Source organism: Varanus komodoensis, unplaced genomic scaffold (genome assembly GCF_004798865.1).
Source record: "Varanus komodoensis strain SLA01 unplaced genomic scaffold, ASM479886v1 scaffold59_1, whole genome shotgun sequence".
NCBI lineage: Eukaryota > Metazoa > Chordata > Lepidosauria > Squamata > Varanidae > Varanus > Varanus komodoensis.
The window spans coordinates 3,204,198-3,217,158 of record NW_025336221.1 but is presented as its reverse complement, the minus strand read 5'-3'; the positions used below and the strand labels follow the sequence as shown (position 1 = coordinate 3,217,158).

The window sequence follows — 12,961 nt, the reverse complement described above, 5'->3', positions numbered from 1 at the left end:
TAGATGCCAGAGGACTCCGCCCCTTTAGGTCACCTTATTTGTTGTTTATGAAACCTCCCGAATCTACGATCTTTCTAATGGCTGAATTGCTCGTCAGTTAAAGGAATGCTCGCCCTTTCTATTGGCTAGATGCTTTGTAATTGGCTAGCCCACCTTCTTCATTCTATTGGTGAAATAGCTGCTGCCCATCCTTTCCTTCACTGAATCCCAATTAGCTAGACAGAGCAAGGGTGCGGTTTCGCAAAAGTTGATTGGCCGAGAGGGCGTGCCTGCTCCCCAGGTGCTTAGTGTCAATTGGTTCGGAACGAACTCTAGCTCCGCCTTTCTGCACAGAGGTTGGGTTGGTTGAGGTAGTTTGTTTGTTTGCGAGACAGTCGGGGGCCGCGAAAGGGGTTGTTGGAGCCTTCTCAGGTACACTGACGGGGGACTTGGGCCGCGTAGGTTGTCTGAGTGACGTGAGGGGGTGTCTCCGCGTACTCGGGCGTCGGTTTCCCGAGACAGACGGCTGTCTGGCTACCGAGAGAGTGGGGAGAAGTTGGGCCCTACGACTGGAAAGGGGTGGGGAAGGGAAGGGAAGGGAGTGGGCTTGGCGGCACCTCACGGTGAGGAGGCCTTGTGTCTGGGGAGAGTGGGGGAAGAGGCTTTTGGGATGGGTAGCTGCTGAGAGGCCTGAGGAGGCTCGGGTGAATGAAGCGGGCCCGTTCTTCCCTCCTTCCGCTCACCCTGGGTCGTAAAGGATGGATGTCTTTAGGAAGCTGAATATGTACAGTGGGGTGGGGTGGAGAAGCCGTGTAATACGGAAAAGCGAAAGTGGGGTGGAGGCGAAGGGTCCTGGGCAGCCGGGTGGGGAGGCATTCGGGGATGGGAGTTGCTGGTGGAGTTGGGGCGAGGGTCTCGAGAGGCCTCAGACATGAAGGTTGTGCTCAGTGTAGGTACTGGTGGGTTGCGTTTGCCCCTGATCTGTATTGTTACTGATTATGGCTTCTGGAAATAGAGGACCGGTCGTGGCTGAGTTATTTAGACTGGCTACTTTTTCAGGGGCAATGTTGAGGGCGGAGTGGAGTCTGGATTGATATTGGCTGTAGTAGGAAGGGGGTATTGGCTGAGAGGGGGACTTTGATAGTCCCCCTGTGTTGGTCATTCTTTCAGTAGCTTTGGTACTATGCTTGCTTTTAGATTTAAACTAGTAGGAAGCCTCACCATCTGGTGTTTATTTGGGAGGCTGGTGCATCAGGCACTACTACATTCCCTGCTTCCATTATCTACTTCCAATGAAAGAGATTCTGTACTTTCATTATAATCCTTGTTTTTATTTGTGAAATCTTGATGTTGTGGCAAAATTTTAGATCACGTTATTAAAGCCTGCTTTAATAAAGTCCAAGCCTACTTCTTGTGTTTATTAAAGTGGGCCTTTGTACCCCAAAATAGGCAATAAAGTTACAACCCTAGTTGTTGCTGCTTGTCATGAGGCCTGAGCATAGATGGTTGATCTGTAGAAGCTGTTATCCTTAGTCCTTTCATCTTCTGTTGCTGTTGAAGTGCTTGCTCCTTCCTGGTATCTATGGGCTTTCCATTTTCTATCTTTTGTTCTGGAATCAACCTCATTACTTAAAATTAGGCATCTTGGAGAGGTAAAGTACTCTAGAGTTCTGTTGCTTTTCAAAGAGGAGTGGCCCACTGTATAGTCAGAATCCATAATAAATGTTTGATTTTGTTTAAATTCAAGGTTCTGGTTGATCGTGTGTAATGTTTTCGTTAATTCTTATAATTGTCCTCTGAATATTCTGGAGAAGAACACATTAGGGATCTGTATATTTCCCTTGCTTCAAGGGGCTTATAACCTCTTTACAGCTTGACTCTATTAAAAATGCATTGGTGTAGGCAAGCTGCCCAGAGAATGAGAGTGAAGAATAAAATAGATACATTTATGATGCAACATTAAAAAAAGAGGTAACTGATCAAAAGTACTTAATATGTCCCCTACATGTAAGGCATCATAGCCATCACTCTATTATCTGGTGGTGGTTTGTAGATACCAAAGTTGTAACAAAATTACTTGTGTGCAATGCATTTTGTGCTCATAGTTAAATGGTTATTTCCATGTGCTACATTATGGAGTCCTGTATTTTTCCTCTGTATGGGATTCCCATAGTCCTGTTCAGGTGTGGAATCCGATACTGGACCTTTTGTAGGTCTGTGGGGAAAGGAGAGGATGCAAATAATGGAATTCAGGTTGCAGACCCATGAGATCATTCAATGTGGATTTGTCCTAGAATTTCATGTCCAGTTATGTGATAAGCCTTCCACTGTTTATCTTTCCCTAATCTTGTCCTTATTGCTTCTAATCTAGTTACTATTAACTCTGCAACTAATGAAAGTAAACTTGTATTTTTATTGGAACTGTGGATGTTTCTTGCTACTATTATGTATCTCTGTCATCCACTTTCACTGTTCTTTGGCTGTCACTTGCCATTCTCCTCTACTACTAAAAACAAACTTTTGGATACTTAGGCTGCATATTTGGTTGCAGTTTTTCATCTCCTCATTTTCCACTGTTTTTAATGTGATCTCAGAGATCCTGCATTCCTTCTTGATCTTAAGTTCCTTCTCTGCAAAGTGGCAAAAGCATCTTTATGTAGTCTTTACTACATTAGTACAAACCTTTATAAAATAACTTATGAGCTTCTGTTTGATAGACATAGACAATACTGAACTGCTATCTTAATTTCCCAGTACTAGCCTGATATAACAACTTCTTCTGTGTTCTTACAAATTTCCTTTTAGGTATGTAAAAGGTTAGTGTTAGGAGTTGTAAATTTGCATGTGCAACAACATGAAGTCCAAAAATTATTTAACAAAAGTGGATGGGTTTTCCTTTTCATCTTGGAAAAATATCCAGCTCCCATGGTTACAACGATGCTGCTGCTAATCAGAAATAAGTAAAAAATACTAAGGGGACCGAGGACCCAAAAGTATTTTTAAAAAGCAGAAAACAAAAATTAAGTACCGGATAACAAAGGGGAGTTGTTACCTTCACATCCCATTTAAAAGCTTCTTAGAAGCATCTAACTGTCTGAATTTGGAAACAGATTGCAAACTAAACTTTGGCTTGATCCATCATGGCATTTTTATGACTTCTTACCAATATTTTGTGGTTGTATCTACTGGTTGACCCATATTAAACAGCCAGGCCATTACCTCCCTTGTACAACTTGAAATTAGTGCCACTTGTCATTAAATCTTTCTGAAAAGTGTATAGAAAATAACAAAGTTCATCCACAGCTTGTTCCTTGAAAGACCAGTGCATTTGGTGCTTTTTGTGGTGATGTTCCTTATTTATTAATTTGGAGGATCACAGCATGATAAAACAAGAACAATACTCTGAATTTCAAACTCTTTGGATGGCCACCAAATGGGTGATTTGAATGTAAAGATGTAGCATTGCTTCTGTAATATGTTCAGACCATAAAAAGAGAGCATGCATACATACTTCAATCTGTGCTTAGAAGAAAAAGCATTGTAGACTCTGAAGCTCTAGCAAAATATTCCCTCCTGTCATTTCAGAAGATGAGGAGCTGATTTACCTTCAATTGCAGCCTTCAAAGATAGGTATGCCAACTATTATGCCAACTGAGCCTTAATGTTACAAAGCCCTGGAAAAATGTTTGCCAGGCCCAGATAGTGAGGAAAAATGCTTATGTCAGTGGGTTTCATATCAAGGAATTTGGGAAAGCAAGCCCAAGTTTTCCTTCACTTTTAAGGTGACAGCCTTCCAGCCATCCAGAATAGCAACGTTTTTCTTAATTTGAAGACGGTAATTGAATAACCATATTATTTAATAATATTCCATGATGGGTTGAGGGCTTTTGATCCCTGACATATGGTTCCTATTCATCTCTGGAATAGAAACATGTCAGTAATGTTTTGCTGGTACAAATGCAGTGCTATGAATTTAGTGAGTGTGTTTTTTGTGGCTGCAGTTCTGGAGCATGATTTAAAGGTACAGGTGTTTGCTGAGTTAAGAATGTCTGTGTTACAAACAACCCCTACTTATGAACAAACTTCCATACAGCCTAATAACTCTAAAAATTACTGCAGAAACTTGTAATCACCATAGAGAGAAGAAGCAGAAGGGGAGAGAGGGAGGCCTCCAAAGTATGCCGCCCTGCCCTGCCCTGCCCTGCCCATCTGGAGAGGGAAATCTTTCCAGCATTTCCTTGCTGCAAAGAGGAGGCACTGGTGAGTTTGGACAGGGGAGCGAAAGATACTTGCGTTTTTTTCCACTTTCATGAGGGTCCTGTGCCTATAACACCTGCAAATGAGAGGGCCAACTATGTGTGATCCAACTTACACACACATTTGACTGAAAGAAAGATTTCCATTTTCTTAGAAATGGAATTCATTTGTAACCTGGGGACTGCCTGTATAGTAGGAAACAACCAGTTGCTAGATATCTGTCTAAAGTTGATAATGGTAAACACTGTTGCGAAAAAAATCTACTCTTTTAAAAGCCTTTGGACATGTTAGTCACTCTAACATAAAGGTCAGCATTTAAGAGGTATATTGTTCATATAGTGGAAAGTTGTCTTCTCTCTAAAAGTTGACTGTTATGCATAGTGGGTCACTTAACTTTCTTCTGTGCTGTAATGTATCTAAGAATCTCGATAAGCTCTTTGCCCATGGAGATACTGGAACTACATTTCAGCTATGGATTGCTTCTTGTTCTTTCACCCTAATGCTATTCCTGCAAACTTCAGCTTCCCATCTTGGTTTGCAGATATTTAAAGACTTTATTTTCAAGCCTAGAACAATAGGATGGGTAAACATGTAATCTTGCCTCTTCCAGGCTTGTCCTTGGATGGGTGCAGGCAGATCCCCTGCAAATAGAGCTCTTTGCAACTATTGTGGTTCTTTTAGGCACTTAGGCGAGGTAAAGGTTTGTATTCAGACCAGAAGCCTTCAGTTGGTGGTACTTGCTTTCATGCTTTAGGAACCTCATATCTGGAAGCCAAGGAAAGTACTTGAAAGCAGAAATTAGTTGCAGAAGCGACTATATGTTGCACTGAAGGGTTCAGCATGTTTTCCCGTAGCTGTCAAAAATGCATTTGTAATAAGGTAATACTTTTGTGTTATTTATAGTGATGTAGCTTCATGGATGGCATTTCTTTGGGGCTAAACTTATGTATTCACAAAACTCAAATTCTGCTGCTTGATCAACAGCCTTGATTTGCTTAACTTTGCAAATATGGACTGGTTGGCAGGAACTAGATTGAAAAGTAGGGAAGAGAGGTGTGTAAGTCTGTAGAATAGAGAACTAAATAGTAGCAAAAGTTCAAACTTATTATTATTTCTGTACTGCCCAATAACTAAAGTTCATCTGATGTCAGTGAATTTTTCACATTCATTTGTTTCACTTGTGTGGCATAGAATTAACTTTTCAACTTTTAAAGTAGAATATACTCTAGAAAGGTAAAATGACCTTAGTACTTGGGTTTTCAAAGCCTCCGAAAGCTCTGAGTTCTTTTGGAGACTTTTAGCATCCTGTGTCTTGCTTTCATAATGCAGTACTTGGCCATCCTAGTACATGGACTAGATTGAGTGCCTGATCAAGGATGTAATATAAACAGCATCTTTTCCTGCTTTCCTTTTGTCAAAACAAAAACTTATATTGGAAATCTAAGGTAGCACAAGTAGTAGTAGCTCTCTGAAGTAGCATTTCTGTAATTGGAGGTATTAGTAATTTATGTAGTAATTTATCTTGTTATTTGTGGTTCAGTACAGCTATTACTCCATTTAGCTGTTAACAAAGATTCAGGCAGCAGGCAAGAGGCATAGACTGCAGGAAGTACACAGAAGTGTAAGAGTGAACTACTCTTCCTATCCCTCTGTTGTTGCCTAGTGTGTCTTAAAGATGGGAGTTGTAACAGAAGGAGCATTGCAGCTAATTGTGGACCATTCTGGCCCACTTCTTAGATCTTGGTCATGGTGAAGATTCATATCAGAGTATTAAGCAGGCAAGCAGAATGAAAGTTCATATTAGGTTACACACTGCACCTTGCTAATCAACATTATTGAGGTGTAATTCTCCTGTTCTGCACTACTAAATACTTCAAATACTTCAATACTTCTCACCTTTGGGATTCTTACTTGTTGTGTGCCTTATCATCTGCCCCTGTTACCGATGTAAGGATCCTTGGGTGTGGGGACTCATTGGACCCTGTTTGGGGCCAAATTCAGCCATCCTACATTCCCCAGATAGCTACTGCCCTATCTACTTTACCACAAACCACCAATTGTTTGGTGGTTTCTGAGCTTCCTTGCAGTTTCTCACCATTGCATAAAGTCCATGTGCTTTCCTAAAGCTTAGTTACTGATAGTAAGAACTTTGTGTTATAATATGCTGGTGTTTTTTGTTTTTTTAATTTGGCCCTGATCCCCCTTTCCCCCTGTTCCTGACCATCACTGGAAGAGAAATTTTCTGAAATTGAATTTGGCTTTTGGGCTAAAAGAGATTTCACATGCTTCCCCTACTATATCAGTGCCACTATTTGCTGGTGAGGTCTTTCGCTCTCTATGTCCAAGCAGTTTCCTTTTGTCTGGAGTTCGGTAAGATTGTCTGAATAGCAATATGTAATTCATTGGGAATTTGACCGGAACAATAGAGTAACTATTAACTCTCCTGTTTTTGCCATCCTAAATTAATCAAGAGTAAATATAAGCTTTTTGCACATGGAAAACTGTGGGAGATTTTGGATGTGTTGCATAGAAGCAGAGACGGACTCTCTCCTGGTATCTGTAGATGACCAAAACTATGGTTTTATATTGAGTTGATAATGGAAGAGCCATGTTGGGTCAGACCAAGGATCTGTCTAGGTCAGCATTGTGTTCACACAGCGGACAACCAGCTGCCCTTGAGAAACCTACAAGCAGAACATGAGTGGAACAGCATCCTCCCAGCGATGCTCCTAGTGCCTGGTAGGTGTAGGCATACTGAGGCTGTTCCTACTTTCATTGTATGGAGCAGTTATGCAACCTGGCTTAGCAGATCTTACATATTGTGTAAACTAGTAGCTGGGGAAGTGGTCCCTGTGGAAATGTTCTGTGGGTAGGAGTAACATAATTTTGGATAGAGACAGCCTTATTTCAGAGGGCATAGCTCTCATGCTGAGCATTATGGGGCAACTCCAGATCTTATACTGCCATTTCCTGCTGCTAACTTGTGGGTATTGTACAAAGGATGGGGCAGAGATGTTTCAATTAAAATTAAATTAATTATTGTGCACATCTTTAAGCCCTGGGTTCAACATGCATCTGTAAAGCACAGGTTTTCTGTGGCAGTCCTTATGACCCAGTTTGCATTTCATTCTGGGCAATGCCTGGGTTGTTTCGTAGTGTATTTGGAGATGGTTGTTTCAGTTGTGTTAGATCTGCTGTTTTGCTAGGTAATGCAAGGAAAATATAACCCCTGTAGCTTAAATAATTGTATAATGCAGAAGACACAGCACACACTTTAGTGTGAAAACCAGCCAGTTGAGTCTTTGTTTCACTGTCTTTCCTTCCAATTGTAATGTTAGCTTTAAATTTCTATACAAAATCATTTAGTTCATAATTTCAAAATGGAATTTTAAATTCAAAGTGCTAGTCTCTGCTAGAATTTCTATCAAACAAAAAAAAGGAGAGGAATAAGAAGCCATGCCCTGTGTGATGCTTTTTAAATTCCTTTTCCTTTTATTAGTCAAAATAGATAAGTTTGAATTGGAAGGATTTGCTCCAGTCTGATCTATGACTTTCAGGGAATCAACCCTATTCTCTTTGTTTTTAGCCTAGAAACCCTGCTAGGTCTGATTAACAAAGATAAGGATGAGCCACAAACACTCTTATAGCCAGCTGGGAAGCCACTCAATCAACACACCTTTTGCATTTGGATGATTAGCAATACAAACAAACTTAAAAGCTTTCCTGAGCCCTCTGTTGCAGACTGTTGCTGTGGTGTCCTTGGCAAGTAGTGTTATGGATGAGTATGAAACCGACTTTTGAAATTTCTCACTTTCCTAATTTCATTCATGTGTTTCCTTAATGTAAAGATACCACGACTTGCACAATCGGGTTAAACTTTGGTACCATATTCAGTGTTTTTTTTCTTCTCTGCAATGCTAGACCAACTTCTGACCCTCCAAACTGGTTTTTTACTGCAAGTCCCACCAGCATAGCCAATGCAGAGTGTTGATGGAAATTGGAGTCCAACAATATCTGAAGGATCACAGTTTACTGTGATGATACAGAATAAATTTGGCCTTAATATTATGTAAGTCTAGTATTGCCTTGTATGTCCTCACTCATTCCAAAGTTGTTAGCTAATTTTGCATAGTGTTGATCATGGACCATTATGCAAATGACAACTGGAGACATATTTGTATTTCAGCCGTTCTCTGAATATCAGAATGACCATTTCCATTCTGGAGATAAAAGTAAGAGAAAGCATTTTGCCTTGTTATGCTTTGTTTCTGTGCTTCCTAGAAGGTTGTGGATTGTTGGAAACAGGATGCTGAACCTTTGGTTTAAACCAGTAGGGCTCATGTTTTCCCATCTTTTCTTCACAACAATCTTGTGAGAGATGTTAAGCTGACAGTGTATGATTTTCCAAAGTAATCGAACTTCATGAGCAGAATGATCAAGAAGGGCTCGAACATGGGTTATCCATGGTTAATTTGATGCACCACAGTGGGAGAGCTGGATCGCTGGGTAGTCATAACAATCTCCCCAACTACAAGCTGGTGTCTTAATATACTTCCTTTCTACCATAATCATGAGCATGTTTGATGTTGCTTTTCTAAGACACATTTTAGAGATGACACTTGATAGAGGTCCTTTGGTAACAACTGGAAAGGGAGAAGAGAATGGCTTGCTTGGTGCTGTGCTAAACTTGAGAGAAGTAGAGAAAGAAAGCCCCAAATAACCAGCATAAGAATGTCAAACTTTCATTTTTTGTGAAAGGTGACTTTGTTCTGATGTGCATTTATGAAGATGTATAAGGTGTTAACATTTCGGTGGATGAAGTAACCTTGGATATAGAAAGTAATGGGACAATTGAACTTCAGTAGATTTGATTGTTAACCCAATAACTTACTTGGACAATGCCTTTGTGTCTGGACCTTGAAAAGCCTGTATGATGAAGAACTTACTAGTCTTTCCACTGGCTTATTCCAGTCTCTAACTGGAATGTGCCCATCTATCTTTGAGTTATGGCTAAAACCCTTTGGATTCAATATCTAACACTTTTTCACTGTTAAAAAGCACATGTTGTCTCCGAATCAGGTCACTTGTAAACTTGCTTCCTTAGCCCACATAGGAGAATTTTCAAAGGGACAGCTGTGTTTAGTCTGCTGAGAAAAACAACAAAGGCTTTTGGCATTGCATTTATTAGCCTTTGAGATGCTTCAGGACTTTTGGTTTTGGCTGCACAAGACAATGGCCTTTGACTTTGCCACAGGAACATGAAGTAAAAAAAGAAAATTACTTCCCAAAACAATTACTGCTGTTGTAGGGAGGATTTCAGGATATGAATCTATGCTAGGATTCTGCTGAGTACTTTGTTACAAAGAATTCATGCCAGAACTTGTGTTGCTAAGTAAGTTATTGCAAAATAATTCTAGGGAACAGTAAAGTAACAGTAACATTTAGAGTGTATGAAGGAAAAACTGAATGTTAGTTTTGTCCTCTTAGGTGTGTGCATCTTTAGCAGTTGCTGAGAATCTTACTGAAAATCTTCTAGTAATGGTGTTTATCTAATTAGTTTGAATTAATTTCTTAGTTTGAAGGGGGAGGCTTGGACTGTTGAAATCCTTAATTTTTGGATAAGGGAGACTTGGATTATACACTGTGATGCTAACCTCTGCTTTTAGTAGAAATAAAATGATTAAGCTCTTCAGCTTAAAACATGAGGCATTCTGGACATAGTTTATTTAGAGCAGGGAAGGGGAATATATGGCTCCCTGGATGATGTTGGATTGATTCTTAGCATCCCTCACTGTTCATTGTGCTGACTAGGGCTGATGAAAGTCTCAGTCCAGCAACATAGGCTGGACTTGCACATGGTGGGCATGTTGTGAGCGGAGCCGGCTGAAGCCAGGGGTCAGACTAGATGGCCCGGGAGGCCCCTTCTGATTCGCTCTGTTTCTGTGTTTCTAACATCTGGAGAGCTACGTATTTCCCATGCCTGGATTAGATATATGGCTGTTGTGAATGGTGGTATATAACATAAGAGATGACCTTGGTCCCCTAAGAAAGAAAGAAAACAACTGGTTTTCAGAGTTCCTGAATGCTATTTCAAACTGCAGAAAATAAAAAAAAAAAAAATCCAGAAATGCATTTTGATAAATCTGTATTTCTGCTACATATTGCAGTGTTAAACACCATTTAGGGAATTACAGACTTCAGGGGTAGTTATTCTCTATGAGGAAAGCTGTCTTTCCCCATAAAATTATGAATCCCTTTGAAAATGTGTCAGGGGAGGGAAGGAGCTGTAGATAGTTTCATTTTATGTGGCAGTTGCCATTTTTAAGGAGTTGATCACCTTTTCATATGTGCCTACCAGAAAGATGACTGAAACAGGAGCCCCTTTTTGTGTGGGTCAGGGCATTTTGTGAAAAGGGGTCCCTATTTTGGAGCAACCCTAATTTCCAAGAGGGAACCTGATTTTATTGATAAGTTCAAAAAGTAGCACTGTATAGTATGTATAAATTCACATCTGTGGTTTGGTTTAAAACATTTATTACATGTTTCTTTTATTTGTTTTAAGATTAAATTCCTATCAACTTAATTTGTCTTAATGTAGAAAGGAGACATACTGAATTAGTTTTAAGTGCTGTACATTATGGGTGTCAGCATGCAGGTAATTATTGTGCCTTCATATTGTGGCCACAAGAATTGACAAACACACTTAGCCATTATGGAGATGCTTACCCCTGTGCATTTTCAAAAGTAGTGATTGCTGCCAGGCAGAATGCAGTATGTCACATTAGGCTTTTCCAAACAGGCTGACATCAGCTGTGCAGCATGCCTCTCTAGAAATGCATAGGACTTTTCCTAGGAAACGTTGACAGGATGGCTTCAAGGTCATTGCTTGACAGTTGCCTTAGAGGTCTTGGAAAAGGAAGGAAGCACTTTCTGGGCCTGGCAGACTCAACTTAGGGAAAACTGAACAGATAGTACTTGCTTTGCTAGATAACGTGTGTTGTTCTGGCTTAAACTTTGTTCCATGCTTGATATTGATACATACTGAAGAATGCCACTGCTTTGGAAAAGTTTCCTTTTCATTATGCTTTCTTAGATAGCATGAATAACAGCTATTTTTATATTTGTCTTATAGAGCATCTCTGTAAATCGTAAGTCATCTTTCCAGCCAAACTTTGTATTTTGTTGTTGTTAGTTGCAAAGTCGTGTTTCGACCCCATGAGCAACATTCCTCCAGGCCTTCCTGCCCTCCACCATCCCCCGGAGTCCACTCAGGCTCACACCAACTGCTTCAGTGACTCTATCTAGCCACCTCATTCTCTGCCATCCCCTTCTTCTTTTGCCATCTATTGTTCCCAGCATTAGGCCCTTCTCCAGGGAGTCTTTCCTTCTCATTAGGTGGCCAAAGTATTTGAGTTTCATCTTCAGTATCTGGCCTTCTAAAGAGCAGTCAGGGTTGATCTGCTCTAGGACTGACTGGTTTGATCACCTTGCAGTACAGGGGACTCGCAGGAGTCTCCTCCAGCACCACAATTCAAAGCCCTCAATGCTTTGGCGCTCAGCTTTCCTTATGGTCCAGCTTTCACAGCCATACATTGCAACTGGGGCAACCATAGCCTTGACTATATGCACTTTTGTTGGCAGGGTGATGTCTCTGCTTTTTAGTATGCTGTCTAGATTTGCCATAGCTTTCCTCCCCAGGAGCAAGCGTCTTTTAATTTCTTGGCTGCAGTCCCCATCTGCGGTGATCTTGGAGCCCAGGAAAATAAATTCTGTCACTACCTCCATTTTTTCCCCATCTATTTGCCAGGAAGTGAGAGGACCAGATGCCATGATCTTAGTTCACTTAATGTTGAGTTTGTATTTAGCTGCAGTTAATTTGCTGCTGGAAAACTAATAGCACACTTGGCATGTGATTGCTTCAAAACAAGCAGCTAGGTCTTAAGACCCTTGCTAGAACAGTCCAAAAGTCCACATAACCTAGGGATGCACATTTTCAGCTCTGAGCAGTCAACTGTCTGTAGAGATAGCAGTATTACACATGTATATTTTCACACACATGTATTCACACACTCAAACACATTTATACACCTGTATATATGGGAACACAGATGTGCAGCCCTGGCATTTCACACTCATTCTCAGACTTCCGCCACCTCCACATGCATACACAGAGACACTCTTTCTGCTGCTCCACAAGACAGGGCTTTCCCTGATCTCAAATTTATTCTGAGAAAATAAGGGGAAAGTTTCCCTTGCTGGCAAGGCAGATCCAAAACTTTTCTTCCCTAGTGCTAGCGAAAAAGTCTAAGTAGGGTCACCATGTCTCTGCTAGCCATATACACCATGGGTTAGGCACTCTTGATTTAGTATAGTAATCTGTTTCCACAGTGGTCAAACAGGTGCCTCTGGAAAGTACTGTGAATCTGAAGAGTCTACATAGCCATCATACCACTGATGGCCATGTCCTCAATGAATCTGCCTAATCTTTTAAGTCCATCTAAGCTAGTGGCCAGCATACTATTTAGCAGCATCGAATTCCAAGCACTATTGTTTCATATGAAGTAGGTTTCTTTGTTCTGAATCATCTGCTAACTGCTTTTTTTTTTGGTCCAGTTTGAACTGTCATGCTTGGTGCACACGTGTGTGTATGAATGAATCTTTGCTCATGCACACATTCCCATTTTTTTCCTTTCATGGTAAGCTGTAATTAAACTAGGCAGTCTCT

General features: G+C 40.7%; 1 protein-coding gene across 2 annotated transcripts in view; it reads left to right on the top strand.

Annotated features, from left to right (window-relative positions):
- Positions 1-313: 313 nt before the first annotated feature.
- The window catches only part of RAB5B (RAB5B, member RAS oncogene family), a 34,355-nt gene continuing 21,707 nt past the window's right edge, over positions 314-12,961 (top strand). Inside the window, exon 1 of one of the 2 annotated variants that reach the window (XM_044449487.1) lies at positions 314-411. The gene's annotated coding sequence lies outside the window, so the exon portion shown is untranslated. The remainder of the gene's footprint in view (positions 412-12,961) is intronic. The other variant, XM_044449488.1, reaches the window with a different exon arrangement.